We start from the raw sequence: 7018 nt of genomic DNA on the forward strand, positions 1-7018 counted from the left end.
CTAATGAAAAAAAAAAGTGAACTTGACTTCAAATTCCTGGTGAAGCTTAACGCAACGCTGAAGACATTTTTATATCAATTTTCATGAGAGAGAGAGAGAGAGAGAGAGAGAGAGAGAGAGAGAGAGAGAGAGAGAGAGGTTACTTTACTTCCTAATTTGCAGAGTTTGATAGAGGGAAATCAAATGTCTCATAGGGAATGTATTTAGAGGAAGAAGAGAGGACAAATTGTCTAGTAATGATCTGAATTCCACTTTGCCATAGCTCACCAGACCCGGCAACGTTACCGGCTCCGGGGATCGAACCCGCGACCGGCTAAATGAGAAACTACTTCTATAATCAGTCGGCTAAAGAGGTATTCTACACTCGCTGCGTGAGTTTGGGCGGCTCAGCGCATCGGACAGGCCCACTACAGTCTAAGAAAGGAAGAAGAAGAGGAGGAGGAGGAGGAGGCAGGAAAATTCAAGAGAGCTGCTTGGCAAGGATTCTTTCTTTCTCTCATCTGACTAAACGAGTATAGCTTTCCTCCTCGCCGCCCCCGCCGCCCTTACAAGGAATAATTATTGATGGAGCACACCTGATTTGGACGCTAATCAAGGAAGTTAATTTTTTGTGCACCTGTAAGTGTACAAGTCGGTGGTTAATCATCGGACCTGTTTTGTTATGCTAATTAGACATGGAACACAATGACGGCAGTGATTCAGACGATGTGCTCAGCCGATTACTTTCATTCTTCTTTAGTTGCGTAGTTCTAGCGCTCAAAGTTAACCACGTGATAATCTGTTACACTAGTTTGACGTGGAAGAAAATGCATCAGTCTTAGCGCAGATTTATGCTAAAACTTCTTACTTTCTATTCTATTCTATCTATTCTATCTATTCATGAACAATAACCAAGATTTTAACGTGTAAGAAGTCTGTCACAAGATGTTATATTATTTACTTCACGCGGAAGACAAAGATAGCAACGGAAGCACAGATACACAATTTAATTATTTTTTTTTATTAAACATATGCAGAAGCAATAATCTATTTTAGTAGTTTTTTCAATGTGTAATAGTTAATCCCAGTGTGTTGGCATGCTACTTTACCTTGAAACGGATTAATGACAATGAGAGAGAAAGATACTCACTTAATCACTTTCTTTTTATAATACAGTAATGAGCATTGTATCTTTTTTGTTTAATATCAAATCATAAGATGCCATTTATTAACTGATAACATTAAATTAACTCTGAACACGGTATGACAATGCAGACAGATACTACTAAATCAATTGCTTCCTCATTTTGGTATTGCTTGCATCAGTAAACTGTAGTAAATTTATTTGTGTGAAGGTGGACTGGCAGGGAGGTGAGAAAGTAGGAGGAAAAGGGTGATGACTCGAGGAGGGAGGGACGAAAGCACTTCCTGGTTGACCTGATTAGCGGATGTTCTCGGAAATCACGACAGTTCTAACTTTTTCCTTCTGAGACTGGGAATCAAGTTAAGTATGGATAAAATTTACCTTTCTTAAAATGGAACTCAAACGGCAAACCACTTCATCGTGTGTTGCCCTCCTCAGTGCCTTCTCCTCTTACTCCTCCTCTGGCTTCTCCTCCTTTTATTTTTCTTTCTTTTCTTTCCATTTATGTTCCATCTATCTTTCATATTTCTTCGATTGTTCTGATTACTAACTCGACAGTCTTGATGAAATAACGTAACCTATCCTCCTTAATTATCTCACCCCTCTTTCTTTAAATGGTAGACAAGTTCCTCTCAAATACTAACTTATCTTTCCTTTGTAGATGATGACATGGAACACCTTAATTAAAGTGGTTATCTCACCCCTCTTTCTTTAAATGGTAGACAAGTTCCTCTCAAATACTAACTTATCTTCCCTTTGTAAATGATGACATAGAGAACACCTTAAAATTCTAACGTAGCTTCCTCTAATAGCAAGAAATGGTACCCTGTCCACCACTCACAAGGTAGGCTATGTCCACAATAACCTTAGATTTATATGGGGAAGGGAATATATTTAAGAATGTCCAGTACTGTTTTCCTCGTTTTCAGTTCCTTTTCAAACATCAAATAATAGAGAAGAGGCAAAGAAGGATGATGAAGATGAGATGAATGGGAAGATGGATAAGGAGGAGGAGGAGGAGGAGGAGGAGAATATAAATAAGGGAAAGGAGGAAGGAAAGAGGAGAAAACGATTAAGGTGAAGGAGTAAGACAAGGAGATGGAGAAGAAATAAGATGAGAAGAACGAAGATGAATAGCAGGCGAAAGAGAAGAGGTAGAAGGAAAAGAAGATAGGAGAGAAAGAGGAGGAACGAAGATGAACAGCAGGCGAAAGAGGAGAGGAAAGAGGAAGAGAAGAAAGGAGAGGAAGAGGAGGAACGAAGATGAATAGGAAGCGAAATAGAAGAGGTAGAAGGATGAGAAGAAAGAAAAGAAAGAGAAACCAACCCAGAGAAATGAAAGTGCTGTCAAAATCCAGTTACATGCTCACTTATAGCCCAGGCCCAGGAATTCCAATAGTCCTTTTACTTTAGTTTCCGTTCTCAGTTTACGTTTTCTCCGGTGTAATACTAGCGTGTGCATAAGAGCGGTAACATTTTTATTTATCTACTTATTTATTTATTTAGTCATCTCTGCCCCTATGAAAGAAGGCAGAGATGAGTGGCCGAGAGAGAGGTACGAAGCGGTGGTTGTATTTCGTTTCTGTGCATCAAACATTTCGTCTCCCAAACACACACATTTGACAAGGCCTTCGTAGGAGTTTTGGGCATTTCCGGGGGTAGTTTAATGACCATGTTGGTAGTTTGACCCTTCTTCTGCACCATGATCCTAAAGAAAACTCATTAGAACCCGACTGATCTCATTTTTGGCCTTTGAAAGTAGTTGGTGTGAGAGGTGGAAGCGTTGGTACTGCAAGGTGAGTGAGTGGAGAGTTGCAGTAAAAACAATAAAAAAAAACAGCAATGCCTCCTTTTGTTGAGTCTGCAGCTGAGGAGAGTCGATGATGGGTGTTTTTTTTTATGCCTTTCCAAGCAACCCCTGCACATAGCCCAGTGGATTGTCAATATGTGTTTGGATCATCAATATTCGCATGTATACTTGGCCACTGAATCATTAATTAACGAGAAAAATATCACTCACACAAACTATTTCATAATATATATCAACGCATTTGTGATCAGCTTATGCATAATCTATTTTTGGGGGTTTATATCATGGCAAAAATTTGGCCATCGCTGGTACACGGTAAAGCCACAAATTTGGCCATCGCTGGTACACGGTAAAGCCACAAATTTGGCCCGTCGCTGGTACACGGTAAAGCCACAAATTTGGCCATCGCTGGTACACGGTAAAGCCACAAATTTGGCCATCGCTGGTACACGGTAAAGCCACAAATTTGGCCATCGCTGGTACACGGTAAAGCCACAAATTTGGCCCGTCGCTGGTACACGGTAAAGCCACAAATTTGGCCCGTCGCTGCTACCGGGTTAATATTTGTTTGTATTTGCCTCAGTAACGAAGGGTAGGGGGTCATAGTCTTTATACACGTTACCGGTTTCGTAAGAACAAGATACTGACAAGATTTAATAAGCACTTAATACGGTACTGAATAATGTTACTTGCACCGTTTCTGATCTCATTCAAAGGCGAGGGTGCGGGGTAACTGGACGGACCAAATGACGCGATGTAAAGCAAAATATAAGATGGGTTCATATAAAAAGTCAATCACGCCTGTTTGCCTGCAGCGTGTAAAGCGTCCACATTCCGTCTGAGTAAGTGAGCCCGTTTGACGGCTTCTTGATCCCCGCTAAGTAAAGATAACAGAGAGAGAGAGAGAGAGAGAGAGAGAGAGAGAGAGAGAGGGGGAGGAATAAAAACGCTAAAATTTTCATGAAACTCGATTTAAATATGAAAAAAAATAAAGAATAATTAGAAAACGAACAACAATGATGAAATCAACAGAGAGAGAGAGAGAGAGAGAGAGAGAGAGAGAGAGATAAAAAACGCTAAAATTTTCATGAAACTAGATTTAAATATGAAAAAAATAAAGAGTAATGAGAAAACGAACCACAAAGATGAAAACAACAGAGAGAGAGAGAGAGAGAGAGAGAGAGAGAGAGAGAGAGAGAAGAGGGAGGGGGGACATCATCAACACTAAAATTTGTGCGAAACCGAAATATGGAAGAAAAAAGGGTTATTTGAACCACTAAAATTAAACAAAGATGAGAGAGAGAGAGAGAGAGAGAGAGAGAGAGAGAGAGAGAGAGAGAGAGAGAACCTGCCTCTGTGATGATTCAAGCACTGTCTGTCTTGTCTGCGTGCCAACCTGTCTATCTGCCCATTTGACCGGTTCTCTCACGTTCCTTCTTCGTGCTCGACTTGCTCTCACACGCCACGATTGTTGTTGTTTTTGTTGTCAGTCTTTTCCTGTACGAGAATCTTCCTTGCTTGTGTGTGTGTGTGTGTGTGTGTGTGTGTGTTCCTTTTCTTCCTTTCCACTAAATTCATTCTCTGTCTCTACTTTCCTTCCTTCCTTCCTTCTTTTTTCCTCTCAGTTTGTCTTCAGTCTTCATCTTTCCCTCCTCACTTTCCCTGTTATTTACTCATCTTTTTCCTTTTTTTCTTCCTTCCCTCCTTCCTTCCTTCATTCCTTCATTCATTCATTCTTTCCCTGCATGTCTCTCAGCACCATCCCTTCCTCTATCTCCTTCCTTATCTCCCCTTCCTTCCTTCCTTCCTTGCTTCCTTCCTTCCTTCATTCTTTCCCTGCATGTCTCTCCTCTCAGCACCATCCCACCCTCTATCTCCTTCCTTATCTCCCCTTCCTTCCTTCCTTGCTTCATTCCTTACAATTCTTTTTTTCACAGTCCCCTCCAGCCATCCATCCCTCATCTCATCTTTCTCTTCATCTTACCTTCCATTTGTTTCCTTCCTTCCTTCCTTCCTTCCTTGCATGTCTTTCCTTTCAGTACCCTCCAGCCCTCCATCTCTCTTCTCATCTCCCTCCTCATCTTCCCTTTCATTTACTCATCTTCCTTTTTCCCTTTCTTGAATATATATCGTTCTTTTCAGTTCCCTCCCGCCCTCCATCCATCATTCCATCTCCTTCCTCATCTTCCCCTCCATTCATCTAATTTTTTTTCCTTCCTCCATTCCTTTCTTTCATGTTCTTTTCTCTCAGTACTTCTCGTTCTTTCTCCTCATTTCCCTTTCATTTACTCATATTTTTCCTTCCTTCCTTCTGCCCTTCCTTGCTTGTCGCAGTGCCCTCCGTCCCTCTACCCCTCCTCCCCTCTCTCCTCCCTGCCAGCCGGTCACGAGTTCTCTCAAGGTCACAGTTTTCAGGGACAAACCAAGCCCGCAAGAGCCGTCCAGAGACCCTTCCCTTCCTATGCCTTATATAGCAGCACGCGTGGATGTCTGCGGCGAGGGGAGGACAAAGGTCTATAATATAACACGTAACGTTCTCTCATACTTACCAAGACGAGAAGATGGCTGTTAGGTCCGTTGTTGTCGTTTTCTTCTTTGTTTTTTGTTGTTAGAGTATGATACCCCGTTTTCTTTATTTTATGTTTACGATATTAGGACAAAAACACGTAACGTTCTCTCTTACTTACCAAGACGAGAAGATGGCGGTTAGGTCCGTTGTTGTCGTTTTCTTCTTTGTTTTTTGTTGTTAGAGTATGATACCCCGTTTTCTTTATTTTATGTTTACGATATTAGGACAAAAACACGTAACGTTCTCTCTTACTTACCAAGACAAGAAGATGGCTGTTAGGTCCGTTGTTGTCGTTTTCTTCTTTGTTTTTTGTTGTTAGAGTATGATACCCCGTTTTCATTTCATTATGTTTACGATATTATTACTCTTTCCACATCCATCTGTTCTGCTATTTACGTTCTGGTGTGTGACATTTTTTCCCTTTTTTTCGTTGCTAGCTCTCCATCGTTACCTTAAAGTACGATATTACGTTTCTTCTAATTGTTATGTATACGATATTAAGATTTTCCACCTCCATCTGGTATTCGATTTATATTATGGCGTCTTATTTTCATTCTTTTCTTTGCTGGGGTTCTCATTGTCACTTTGGAGTAGGATATCACGTTTTTTCATTACGTATACGATCTTATGGCTTTTCCCACCTCCATTTGGTCTGCTAATCACGTCGATATGTCTTCCTCTCTCCTTTCCTTTCGCTGCTCTCGCCATTATTGTCTCAAGGTGCGATCATGTTTCTTTTACTGTGATATCAAGGCTTTTCAGGACTTTAAACCACCACCGGAGTAAGTACGCCGCGGACACCACCCCGACCACTGACATAGCCATCACTGTCCGTTTCATTGCCTTCAGTTGAGGAGACGAGACGAAACAGTGAGATCTATGGTTCCCTCAGCGCCATCTCTTGCTTAAACGTGCAACCACTGACAACCATTACCCTGTTGCTCTTCATTCCCGAGGGTTCAGCTACGTAGTGAGGAGACGAATCGAACGAGTGACGAGAACGAAACAGTGAGACATTGCTTCATGGTTTTCACAGCGCCATCTCGTGTTTATATGAGAAATAGAAAGGATGACTACACGATGCTCCCTCAGACAGAAGACACCGTTACTGCACTTTAACTACATCATCATCGACAACTATAACAAGAGAGGAAGATGGCAAATGAGGGATACACCGTTACAACCCTTTAACTACATCAGCAACAACAACAACAAGGCTTCATTTTTTAGGCTGAAAAAAAACCGATGACATGCTTATATACGTGTTTATAAAAAAAAAAGTGTTGGCTATCTCCACTTCGTTAGAGGATATAAAATAGAATATGCAACGGTCGAATGAAGAGTACCAGGCTTCAGCTTTTAGGTTGGAAAAAACAACAACGATGAATTATATGCTTATTAACGAGTTTATAGAAAGAGAAAAAAATAATGTGTTGGCTACCTCCACTTCGTTAGAGGATATAAAATAGAAGTGTACCAGGCTTCATTTTTTAGGTTGGAATAAAAAAAAACGATG

This window comes from Eriocheir sinensis, chromosome 9 (genome assembly GCF_024679095.1).
Source record: "Eriocheir sinensis breed Jianghai 21 chromosome 9, ASM2467909v1, whole genome shotgun sequence".
Taxonomy (NCBI): Eukaryota; Metazoa; Arthropoda; class Malacostraca; order Decapoda; family Varunidae; genus Eriocheir; species Eriocheir sinensis.